The sequence below is a fragment of the Tursiops truncatus genome, chromosome 4, assembly GCF_011762595.2.
Source record: "Tursiops truncatus isolate mTurTru1 chromosome 4, mTurTru1.mat.Y, whole genome shotgun sequence".
Classification (NCBI taxonomy): Eukaryota; Metazoa; Chordata; class Mammalia; order Artiodactyla; family Delphinidae; genus Tursiops; species Tursiops truncatus.
The window spans coordinates 118,653,904-118,667,179 of record NC_047037.1 but is presented as its reverse complement, the minus strand read 5'-3'; the positions used below and the strand labels follow the sequence as shown (position 1 = coordinate 118,667,179).

Below are 13,276 nucleotides of genomic sequence, written 5' to 3'. Positions count from 1 at the left end.
TTTCCAGTCCAGCAGAAAAATCAACCCTGTAATGTAAAGAACACTGAACTGCACTTCCATTCAAGCCTTTTTAAATGTAAAATTCACGAAGTATAACATGCGTTCAAAAAATTACACAAATCATAAATGTCCAGTCTACAAATTTTCACAAAGTGAACACACCTGTATAACAAGCATCCTAATAAAGAAATGGAATATTTACCAGCACCCTGAAGATGCTCGCATGAAAAGAACAGCCAGAGGTACTATCTTGACTGAAGAAAGAACAAGTATCTTTTATGAGACATTGAAGAAAAATTATTAAAATTCTCAAACTATTAACTCGAATACTTCACTCCCTCTCCATATAGGAAGTCTATAACCTCCTACCCTCTCAGCTTTTCTACAAAATGCTATAAATATAGTGCATGCTTGAAATCACAGGAATGTGAAGGTTTGAAGAATGGGGCATATTCAAGAAGGGCACAAAAGTCCAAGTTCTCAATCCCAAGGGAATATAACAAATTCCGTACTAATTTGTGTCTGGAATTTAAATCTCAGAGATTAGATCTAAATCTCCAAGATGGAGAACCAGAAAGTGTCAGGGCTTCTAGTGAGTACCAGCTCTCAGCATCTTTTGAACATCGGGCAATTACAACTAATTAACTGTTAATTACAACAATTGACAATAAGGAGGGCTAACCATGACTGAGTGTTTTGCCATGACATAAGTTCTTCTAGACACTTTATAGGATTATCTCATTTAATTTTCATATCAACTTTATAAGGTAAGTACAAGTATTATCCCTATTTTAAAGATGAGCTAAGCAAGGTAGAGAGGGACCCTATTTGGAATGGGTCATCCAGCTTGGAAGTGGTGGAGGCAGTATTTTAAAGCCAGGCAGTCTGATTTCCACTACAGGAGGGGCTCACAACAAGTCTCTGACAGAAGTCGGAGGGTTCTAAGAGTCAGCTTGGCAAGAAGCCATGGAGCATATGAGGGACCTCAGTTGATCAGGCAGCAGAGTACAATAGGGCTCCAGGCACAGGAACTCAGGAAACTGGAGTCCAACTCAGTATTCAGAGTCCCAAGGGGATTTAGCATGGTCAGTGTTAGGGTTCTCATCACCCATTCCACTGGGACTCCCTGGTGATAGTTTAGAGGGTCTCCAAAATTGAGGCGATTTTCCTCCAGCAGATTGTATTCTCTCAGTCAGCCTCTAACACTGGCCTCTGGGTAATGATAGGCTTCTTTTAGTTTAATGATCCTTTCCATGGAGGTATCACAAGGCTCACAGATCTATTCTTTCTTGAGAAGAGAATTCCCTGACTTCTTGTGTTAAAAATATACATATATGTTGATATGTATATTTCAATGGCTTTAGACAACAAAAGTTTATTTTGTGATTATGGAATCCCATGTGGGTAGATTTTATTTTTTAGTTATGCCATCTAGCACTGGTGATTGTGACGGAAAACTGATAGGAAAATGGCAGAAGCACACCTACTGAGAACTGCCTCAGCCTGTAAGTCCTAACTGCAGAGGAATCTGAGTAACAGAGCAGTACACGTGGTATCTGGTGAGCCCTATGTGCCCACCACACACAGCTTACTCTTTCAGAAGTTGGAGACATTCCTGTTGCCTTTCCTTGTTCTGGATTATTGATCCTGGCATTCTGTTTGGTCAATTGTGAGTCTCAAATTTCATTGGCTGTTTCTCCAGGGAGGCCTCCAAGACCCTTATACAAATTGTATTTCTTGTAGGGAATGCTGTAATATCCAAGTGTGGATATGAACCTCTTTTAAAAAAAGTGTATTAATGTAATTTGAATTAATTTTGTAACTCAAGGAAATAATTCCTATGGTTTTCTCTTGGTGCCAGTGACAGCACTTTATAGATATTGGAGATGAAACATTCTAGAAAATATACTGATTGAGCTCTTTGGACCAATAGCTTTGGTTCTCAATTTCCATGACTCTTACTGATTATCACTCTTCAATTTCTGATCATTTCTCCCACTTATGTGATTAAAAACCTTCTAGTCGTTGGCTCTTTTTACTTTTTAATATTTTTTCTATCAATTCCTCTTCACATGAAATATTATAATAGTTTCATATCAATAATATAGAACTTTACTGGCAATGAGGCTGTTTGCATCCCTGTATTTATGGTGCTCTTAGAAGTTTTATCTTGCCTGGTTGTACTCAAAATTCATTGTTTGACTCCATTTCCAAAGCTGAATAATAATAATATCTCTTTGTTAATTATTTAAATCAAGGTTAACAATTGCACACAGAAGAAAATACTACTCCATCCTCCCCATGCAGAAACCAATCTAACTGAGACTTGAAAAGATGCTTCTAGATATAGAAGCATATAGAAATAGTGAGTTTTTCAGATGTATGCTAGCAATAGTGTGTTTTTCTAGACTAGAAATAGTGAGTTTTTCAGATGTATGCTTCTGCAGCATTTTTCTAGACTAGAAATAGTGAGTTTTTCAGATGTATGCTTCTGCAGCATTTTTCTAGACTAGAAATAGTGAGTTTTTCAGATGTATGCTTCTGCAGGATTTTTCTAGACTAGAAATAGTGAGCTTTTCAGATGTATGCTAGCAATAGTGTGTTTTTCTAGACTAGAAATAGTGAGTTTTTCAGATGTATGCTTCTGCAGCATTTTTCTAGACTAGAAATAGTGAGTTTTTCAGATGTATGCTTCTGCAGGATTTTTCTTTTCCACATAGTCCCCAGAGTGCTTTATTGAGGTCCATGTAGTCTTGATCCAGAGAATTCCTGATAAACAAATGTTTGATAATTGTAAGGGCTCCAAGATTCCAGGACCAATCAAATTCTTGGGTATAACCTTTAGAGGGAAACCTAAACCAGATGGTAAATTCAAGAATTAAATTGGCCTCTGAATCACAGATGGCTTGAAACCAAACAAACTAAATATGCTAATATTAGACTAATAAGAACATGGATTCTTTCAGATGTAAGTGAAATATGCATATACATTTATACACTACATATACATACACACATCCACACACAAAGGTACATATATAAAACCAAATCAAACTAGCTAAAGCAAAGAATGGGAAGTCAAGGACTTGAAATTTGAGCATGACTGGATGAAGGGACCCAAAGGATATCAAGACCTTGCCACCCTATATTGCTCTGCTCTGCTTGGCCTCATTCTTAGACATTTCCCTCCACATGCAGCTGATGCTTGCAATCCTGATTGTTCCTGCAATCATGGTTGTGAAGATCAATTGCCCAATCTCCCAAGGTGGGGTTGGTGGATAGGAGGGTTAGTCCCACCCCAGCTGAACAAGTTTATTTTGGAGTGATAGGAGTTTCCCATTGGAGGTGACTCAGAGAACAATATTTTTCCTAATAGTGGAAATTAAAGGATATAATCCTGAGCTCTCTCTCCCATTAGTGAATTACCTAGCACAAGCCTAAGCCTCGAGAGAATGAGGCAAGCTGCCTCCAGATCATGGACAGCAACCTCAAACCATAGCACCTTCTTTACCAAAATTATGTTTAATGTGTTAGGATGATCGTGGTTGTTTTATCATGACTATCTTTGCTTATATTTTCCTGTGTAGTATTTTAATTTACCACCTTTACCCTTTTGGACTCTACTTTTTACCTCTTATTGTTCATATGTTGCTAATTTTACATTCTTGTTATTTCCATACTCTTTTTTTAAAAGTATCAGCCAAACATCATAGCAGGGGCAGATGTGAGGTTGATCTATGCTGTAAATCAGGGATATTAGGTAGCTGTCTCATGTATGATACTGGCCAAAGTTCAAATACTGTCTGCACTGAGCTGGCCCAAGAGAGATTCCTCTAGCAACTAATGATGCTCAAAAGAATGCCTGGCAAATTTTAGATGTTCAATAAATATGTACTGAGTCAATGACTATCTTCCCCATTTCATCCTTATTTGGATTCCTTAAGTATAAAATTAATCTACAGTGAGAATAAATTATCCTCCTTCAATTTACAAATGAAGAACGGAGGGCAAGATAGGCTAAGTAACCTGAGAACAATAAGTGATTCATTGAGTCAGGCTTAGAATTTGTGTAAATATCATGTAACTTGATTGAATAGATGTTAATTAATGATTGCTATATGCAAACCACTTTGCTAGGTGATGGTGAGATAGATAATTAAGATGTTATTCCTATCCATCCTAAGCATACAATCTAATTAGAAAAATATAGAATCTAAACCATAGCATGAAATACGTACTACTTAGATTTAAAGAAGCAGGAAGTCCAGAGGACGGTGAGATTGATTATGATGAATAGACCTAGTAAAGATTTAAAAATGAGGTGACTTAATTTTCCCTTACTGGATAAGACTTTAAACGGTAAAGAATGGAGAATGCTGGGCTAATGTAATAATACAAGTCATAATTTAAACCAGTGAAAGTTGAAGGAACTTGGATATCCGAAGTGATAAAGTATAGGTAGTGATAAATTTAGCATTACAAATTTATTAGAGTCCATGGATAGGAAAAAAATAATTTCAGAGACCATAGCCTCATTGAAATTTTTGAGGAGAAACTTGTCATCGTTCCCCATTTATTTTAGAATTTCTAGCTGGAACCCTTCCAGTAGAGCAAGAATAAACTACCTAATTCAGTAACCAAGGATCTCTCCGCTCAGCTTTCTCAATCTAGTTCACTGTTTACAGTGGTGAGAATACTGCCCTGCCTAAACCCTGACAACTGTTGAATAAACTCATTTTGACCTAACCCATTGGCTGGGCTCAGTCCTTGTTCCAGTGCCTCAGTTTTACAGATAAAAATCCTTATAGCGGCATAGTTAATTGAAATCTGCATTGGCCTATGCTAAGTGGCTTTTAAGATGCACACCCAGAATTAGATCAGATGCCCCCAGCTTCTTAGCCTCTAGTCTTGTTTACCTTACCCTTGTTCAAACTTATACTTAGTCTCAGCTGGGCTCCCTTCACACCCAAGGTCTACCTCCAGCATTTCCATTTCTTCTATATTCCTACTAGTTTCTTCTACCTCTAGGTTCAGCCCACCAAATGACTGGTACCACACTAAGATATCTAAACCCTGTTGGTTGGAATAACAGAGAAATGCTCTCTGTGTCCCAACACAGGCAAAAATGAGAATTGGACAATAATAGCATTTGTTGTTTGACTGGTGTATACTAAATAAGACAAAATGATCAGTCACTGTGGACATTTTGTTTGAATCCTAGATCAGAAAAGATTGCTTTCTGCCTCCTTAGAAGTTACAGGCATTTTGGTCATGCTAATAATCATTTCATAAACAATAAGTAGTCTGTACTGTTACAAGTCCTACAGATATTAAAGGCTGAAAATGTACAAATAGCAATCTAAAGCTGGCTATTTGTAGCTAAATTATAAGAGAGTCTCAAAAGATGTACCTTCGATTAGAACATTACTCACAATTGCAGTAACACATGCCAAAAGAAAAATTGTTCATGTATCAGAAATTGGACCCAGGTAATTTGCTTGACATCACCTAACAACTTAGAAAACAAACAAATCATTGCATCTCTGCTAGTGTTTCCTGAATGATGAATGCAATCAATATAAGTGATAGCTCTTTAAACGAGAGCCCCATCTCTTCTTCCAAATAATGTGATGGTCTTAGGCCTTTTGCGTCCATCTTAGTTTGCATGTCTAGCTAAGATAAACATGGTATTTACACATCTCACTGCAGGATCATTAGCAATTTCCCTTTGGAGATAAATATTTTAAAATGCCATACTGTCATAAGCGAATCTCAACATATAATTTATCTCAACACATAAATGAATGAAAACTATTCTCATTTTAATACAGAAATCTTTCTATAAATTTGTTTCTTGATCAAGTTTTTTATTAAAGTCCAAAATATTTATCTCAGTATATTTTGATAATTTACTATTTTAACTATAGTTTATGTAAGTTTTAAATTTATTTATAACATGATTATTTAGCTCTGACTTTATGAATTCTTTTAGTTTAATACTTATTTCCAATAAAAACATGCAAAGACTCATAATAATAAATAATAAAACTGTAAATGCCTGTTTGCACTGCTTTAAGTCTAAATTTACAGATCTTAAAAATAAAAATTCTCTCGTTTCTATCTAGGTTTCAAAATATTTTTTTTAGACATCTTTATTGGAGTATAATTGCTTTACAATGTTGTGTTAGTTTCTGCTGTATAACAAAGTGAATCAGCTATATGTATACATATATCCCCATATCCCCTCCTCAAACTAATTTTAAATGTGTCTAGAGTGTCATGATCAAAAGCAACCTTTTCAAAATGTGATGTATAGCTCAACACTCATATCTAAAACCAAAAAGACTCTCTTATTGATCTATTGACTTCTGAGGGCAATTATGGTGGTTTCAGACATTAAAATTGCTATTAACTACGATATTGTTTGGGCAGTGGCAAAGCCATGCTATTAGTTAACGTTCAAACTGATATTGATTGGCTTTTTTCGACAATAAATATAAACTTGCTAGACACCAGTGTTCAACTATTTCTTTTCTGACAGTTATGGAACTAGCAAAAAGAGATTCAAAATGGAAGAGATTCAAAATGGTGTTGCATGACCATTCCCATACCTGAGACAAAATTACTGCTTTATTTATGTCCATATAGCACTCTGTATGTGCCTCTAGTGGAACATTTACTGCATAGTATTTGTTTACTTTTGTACATGAATTCTAAGTTCTTTAAATTCCAGTGGCCTACTTAATTGGAAGGCTCTCAGATATTCATAATTGAATAAATATTTTCAAATGAATGAACTTATGATAAATTTCAATCAGCAGCAATAAGTCTAGAGAGGTGTGACCAATAAGGTGTTGGGTGACGATTGAAATGTTCTAGGTGAATGCTATTCAATACAGGAACCACTAACCACATGTGACCATCACACACTTGATATGTGGCTGATATCACTGAATTTTAAATTTTATTTTTCTTTAAAGTTAAATTAAAATATAAAGAGATATACAGTGAGCAGTTATTGTGCTGGACAGCACATTTCTAGATGTTCTTTAAGGAATAAACTTTGGCAATCTTCCAAAAGTATAGATAATTTTCTTCTATAAGTGTCAGGAAATCCAAAAGCTGAAATGGGAATTCAACTATAGATTTCTCTATAGCTATGAGACAGATGTCATAGTCAAGTTTTCATTGATAATGATCAAAAACCACTGAATAGCTAAATAGTGAGAAGATATTCCACAACCAGATCTAAAGACTCCAAAATTCTTGCCTTTTGCTGTCATGATTATTTACTGAGCCCCAGAGCCAAAATCAACTGAAGCAGATGAACAGAAATTAAATGCAAAAGAGGGTGGCCAACTCTATTGGCCAATAGAGTTGGCCAATAGAGTTGGCCAACTTAGATACTTTTCAGGATTATTTTTTCAGTCACTGACTTCTCCCAGTTACCACTCTAAAGAGTATTAAAAATGCATAATGATTTCAGTCTTTTACATGTAGCTGTCCAGTTTTCTCAGAACCACTTATTGAAGAGGCTGTCTTTTCTCCATTGTATATTCTTCCCTCCTTTATCAAAGATAAGTTGACTATATGTGCGTGGGTTTATCTGTGGGCTTTCTATCCTGTTCCATTGACCTATATTTCTGTTTTTGTGCCAGTACCATACTGCCTTGATTACTGTAGCTTTGTAGTATAGTATGAAGCCAGGAAGCCTGACTCCTCCAGCTGTTTTTTTTTTTGTTTGTTTGTTTTTTCCTCAAGATTGCTTTGGCTATTCAAGGTCTTTTGTGTTTCCGTATAAATTGTGAAATTTTTTTTTCTAGCTCTGTGAAAAATGCCATTGGTAGTTTGACAGGGATTGCATTGAATCTGTAGATTGCTTTGGGTAGCATAGTCATTTTCACAATGTTGATTCTTCCAATTCAAGAACATGGTATATCTTTCCATCTGTTTGTATTGTCTTTAATTTATTTCATCAGTGTCTTACAGTTTTCTACATACAGTTCATCTGTCTCCTCAGGTAGGTTTATTCCTAGGTATTTTATTCTTTTGTTGTAGTGGTATATGGGAGTGAATCTGTAGGTTGCTTTGGGCAGTTAGAACACTTCCTACCACCATACACAAAAATAAACTCAAAATGGATTAAAGACCTAAATGTAAGGCCAGACACTATAAAACCTTTAGAGGAAAACATAGGCAGAACACTATGACATAAATCACAGCAACATCCTTTTTGACCCACCTCCTAGAGAAATGGAAATAAAAACAAAAATAAACAAATGGGACCTAATGAAACTTAAAAGCTTTTGCACAGCAAAGGAAACCATAAACAAGATGAAAAGACAACCCTCAGAATGGGAGAAAATATTTGCAAACAAAGCAACTGACAAAGGACTAATCTCAAAAATATACAAGCAGCTCATGCTGCTCAATATCAAAAAAACAAACAACCCAATCCAAAAGTGGTCAGAAGATCTAAATAGACATTTCTCCAAAGAAGATATACAGATTGCCAACAAAGACATGAAAGGATGCTCAACATCACTAATCATTAGAGAAATGCAAATCAAAACCACAATGAGGTATCACCTCACACCAGTCAGAATGGCCATCATCAAAAAATCTACAAACAGTAAATGCTGGAGAGGGTGTGGAGAAAAGGGAACCCTCTTGTACTGTTGGTGGGAATGTAAACTGATACAGCCACTATGGAGAACAGCAGGAGGTTCCTTAAAAAACTAAAAATAGAACTACCATACGACCCAGCAATTCCACTACTGGGCATATACCCTGAGAAAACCATAATTCAAAAAGAGTCATGCACCACGATGTTCATTGCAGCACTGTTTACAATAGCCAGGACATGGAAGCAACCTAAGTGTCCATCAACAGATGAATGGATAAAGAAGATGTGGCACATATATACAATGGAATGTTACTCAGCCATAAAAAGAAACAAAAGTGAGTTATTTGTAGTGAGGTGGATGGACCTAGAGTCTGTCATACAGAGTGAAGTAAGTCAGAAAGAAAAAAACAAATACCGTATGCTAACACATATATGGAATGTAAAAGAAAAAAAAAGAAAAAAATGGTTCTGATGAACCTAGAGGCAGGACAGGAATAAAGATGCAGATGTAGAGTGGACTTGAGGACACGGGGAGGGGGAAGGGTAAGCTGGTATGAAGTGAGACAGTAGCATTGACATATATACACTACTAAATGTAAAATAGCTAGCTAGTAGGAAGCAGCTGCATCGCACCAGGAGATCAGCTCAGTGCTTTGTGAACACCTAGAGGGGTGGGGTAGGGAGTGTGCGAGGGAGACGCAAGAGGGAGGGGATATGGGGATATATGTATACATATAGCTGATTCACTTTGTTATACAGCAGAAACTAACAACATTGTGAATCAACTATACCTCAATAAAAAAGGTGTAAGAGTAGACTTTGATTAATTTGTTACTTTTAATTGAAACATTTCTATTGAGTCCATTTCTCAAATCATATAATGGCTTTTGAGGGAAAATAGGATATTAAATAATACCATTCAATTTTGGAATACATTGCATGCAAATAGAACTCTAAGATTTATATCAGTTGTCTTCAAGATGGTATTTTTCAATGAGGGAATCTATGAAGATAAGAATGGTGGCCACAAATTAATATTTCATAAGTATCAATCACAGTCATACCTTTGCTGTGGATCAGACTACCCAGGTTGCCTAAAATACTAGACTGTCTTTAACTGAAATTACATCAACTTACTGGCTAAACTGAATATCTCATGCTGAGCAGAGCACAGTAATACATGCCTTTCATTAATATAAAATTAGTTATGTATTATTTTCTAAATACTATTTGGTGATCAAAACCTTCCAAATATGTGATAGATGAGAGAAAGTAATTTTTAAAATTTTTATTGGGGTATAGTTGATTTACAATGTTGTGTTAGTTTCTGCTATACAACAAAGTGAATCAGTTATACATATACATACACTTTTTTTTTAGAATCTTTTCCCATATAGGTCATTACAGAGTATTGAGAAGAATTCCCTGTGCTATACAGTAAGTCCTTATTAGTTATCTATTTTATATATAGTAATATATATATATTAATCCCAATCTCCCAATTTACCCCTACTCCCCGACCCCTCCCCCTTCCGCTTCCCCCCGTGGTAACCATAAGTTTGTTTTCTACATCTGTGACTCTATTTCTGTTTTGTAAATAAGTTCATTTGTACCATATTTTTTAGATTCCACATATAAGTGATATCATATGATATTTGTCTTAGAGAGAGAAAGTAATTTAAAAAGACCCTTAAATGAAAAACTTGGGAATGGTAGAGTTTTAAGAAGCCATGATTAAAGACTGCAAATTAATATAATTGAAAATTTCACTTATAACAAGAAGTACAATGTCATCTAGAAATGAAACGTGAAATTATAAATCCATAATGATCTGCCAATTTAAATGCAACTTAGAAGGAAGAGTATTTGAAATTTTAAAGCAAACTGTATGCTTGCTCTTATGTATGTGTACATTTTTACTTATAAATTGTTAGGCAGTCACTTGAGAATATTGCAGCACTTCATTCAAAATTTGAAAAGAAAGATATATCAGCTGTCTCAGTTGACATTCCCCTCGTATGTAAAAAGCTAATGTATACTCAGATGGCTCTTAAACTTTGCTTCTATCTCCACTCTTTCCCTCATGATCACAAAAATAACTCAGTGAAGATCCTCTCAGATTTAAGCAAAACAAAATTCTTGTGATCCCAAAGATCATCAAATAATATAACTGAATAATTTTGATAGTTTTAAAACTGATTTGATCTGCACATCCAAAACCCACTGAATTTAAAACTCAGAGTTTAATGATTGGATTAATCTTTACCATCTAAAGTGTTTGATTTATACTGGCTGACATTCTCTAACAATGATTTTTCAGGATGAAGTTTCCTTTTAAATTATTCAAGTTAATCACTGACATTGAATGATAAGCTAGCATTAGCAGATGTAGATACATGCAGAGTATTTACTGCCTATGTTAAATTCTGCAGGATATTATACTTTTAAGGACCAGGATGGACAAAGATGAAAATCTGGTCTCATTCTGTTGAAAACCTAGTGACTTTTCTATTAGCATCAGTCCACTTTGTCAAAAGTGAGAAGATTTACATAAAATTACTAAGAAACATGGAACATTAAATTAAGGACTAATTCTGTGGTTGTATGCTTTCCATTTATCATCTACATTATCAATGAATCATTTTAATTTAAAATGCATTAAATAAAACTATTTTATAATCTAACCTACTTTCTCAGAAATTATTAGAATAAAAAGTAACTTTTTAACAATTAAAAAGTTTTACAAACTTTAATAAAAATTGTTTATAAAAATTGCATCAAAATGTGCTTTTGCCTCTCTCTCATATATGTGAAATGAGGTGGGAGAAAATATTTGGATGCAATGTGACCGACAAGGGATTGATTAATTCACAAAATATACAAACAGCTCATATAGCTCAATATCAAAAAACAACCCAATCAAAAAATTGGCAGAAGACCTGAATAGGCATTTCTCCAAAGAAGACATACAGATGGCCAAAAGGTATATGAAAAGATGCTCAGCATTGCTAATTATTAGAGAAATACAAACCAAAACTACAATGAGATATCACTTCACTCCAGTCAGAATGGACATCATCAAAAAGTCTACAAATAATAAATGCTGGAGAGGGTGTAGAGAAAAGAGAACCCTCCTACACTGTTGGTGGAACGTAAATTGGTGCAGCCACTATGTAGAACAGTATGGAGGTTCCTTAAAAAACTAAAAATAGAGCTACCACATGATCCTACAATCCCACTCCTGGGCATATATCCAGAGAAAACCATAATTCGTAAAGATACATGCACCCTAATGTTCATTGCAGCACTATTTACAATGGCCAAGACATAGAAGCAACCTAAATGTCCATCGACAGATGAATGGATAAAGATGTGGTGCATATACACGATGGAATATTACTCAGCCATAAAAAAGAATGAAATAATGCCATTTGCAGCAACATAGATGGACCTAGAGATCATACTAAGTAAGCCAGAGAAAGACAAATATCATATGATATCGCTTATATGCAGAATCTAAAAGAAAAAAAGAAAAGACAAATGAAGTTATTTCCAAAAACAGAAAGAGACTCACAGACATAGAAAACAAACGTATGGTTAACAAAGGGAAAAGGGGGGTGGGGGGAGGGATAAATTAAGAGGCTGGGATTAACTTATACATACTACTGTGTATAAAATAGATAACCAACAAGGACCTATTGTATAGCACAGGGAACTATACTCAATATTATTTAATAACCTATAAGGGAAAGAATATGTATATATATATACACACGTATATATAAAATATATACATACCTATATGTATATATGTATAACAGAATTGCTGTGCTATACACCTGATACATGATACTGTAAATCAACTATACTTCAAAAAAATTTTTTTTAAAGAAAGAAGCAACAGATAATTTAAGAAAGTGGTTATAAAAAGATCCTTAAATGAAAAACTTGGGAATGGACACAATCTCTAAATTCCAAATGATTTTCTGCATTTAAAGGATGGAGCTTTTAGGAAATGGATTAAGTCAAACAATTTATTATATTAGTTGTTCACTAGTGAATTAGAAATGGTTCCTGTCCTAGTTTAATATGTCAAGGAAAGAAAACACTTTCCAAAATAAGTGTCTATGAAATGCTTGATTGTTCATATCCTTAGCCAAGGAAGTTCACTAAGTCAGCTTATCTTCTGGCCTTCAAATTAGAAGACTTCTCTGTTATTAAATTAGCAACAAATTAATAAGCAAATTACCCTTTGGCAACTGGGTTCAAATACAATAAGGCTAAATTTTGATTACCTTTCCCAAATCAAGTAACTGATTTTGTACCATAAGAATTTATTGACATAAAAATGTCTGTGAACATTTTAGCAATTCCCTATTTATTAAATCCAAGCATTGCAATTTTTAAGCATTAACATGCTTACAGTAATGAAATAAAGAATGATTGCCAGCACAAAAAGATCAGTGACCTTATCTATAGTTAAGGTCTAAATTCGGCTTCATTAAACTGATAGCCTGGTTCTTTATATCATTGTGTTACTGAGAATGAGATATTAACCAGATATTACTCAGGTATTAAAAATACTCTGCATTTGTTTGCTAAGGCTGCCTTAAACTACCACATATTACGTGACTTAAAGCAATAGAAATT

The 13,276-nt window shown here is 34.7% G+C and overlaps 1 protein-coding gene across 10 annotated transcripts in view; it reads right to left on the bottom strand.

Moving 5' to 3' along the window:
* CHODL (chondrolectin) overlaps positions 1–13,276 on the bottom strand; it is a 348,559-nt gene that overhangs the window by 40,706 nt on the left and 294,577 nt on the right. The window lies entirely within an intron of this gene.